The sequence below is a fragment of the Sphaeramia orbicularis genome, chromosome 16 (genome assembly GCF_902148855.1).
Source record: "Sphaeramia orbicularis chromosome 16, fSphaOr1.1, whole genome shotgun sequence".
In the NCBI taxonomy this organism is placed as follows: Eukaryota; Metazoa; Chordata; class Actinopteri; order Kurtiformes; family Apogonidae; genus Sphaeramia; species Sphaeramia orbicularis.
The window spans coordinates 61,957,639-61,958,099 of record NC_043972.1 but is presented as its reverse complement, the minus strand read 5'-3'; positions in this window follow the sequence as shown (position 1 = coordinate 61,958,099).

Below are 461 nucleotides of genomic sequence, written 5' to 3'. Positions count from 1 at the left end.
AGAGGGAACGACATGAACAGAACAGACCAGAGGGGACGACATGAACGGACCACAGGGAACGACATGAATGGACCAGAGGGAACGACATGAACAGACCAGAGGAAATGACATGAACGGACCAGAGGGAACGACATGAACGGACCAGACCAGAGGGAACGACATGAACGGACCAGAGGGAACGACATGAACGGAACAGAGGGAACGACATGAACGGACCAGAGGGAACGACATGAACGGACCAGAGGGAACGACATGAACGGACCAGAGGGAACGACATGAACAGAACAGACCAGAGGGAACGACATGAACGGACCAGAGGGAACGACATGAACGGACCAGAGTGAACGACATGAACAGAACAGACCAGAGGGAACGACATGAACGGACCACAGGGAACGACATGAATGGACCAGAGGGAACGACATGAACAGACCAGAGGAAATGACATGAACGGACCAGAG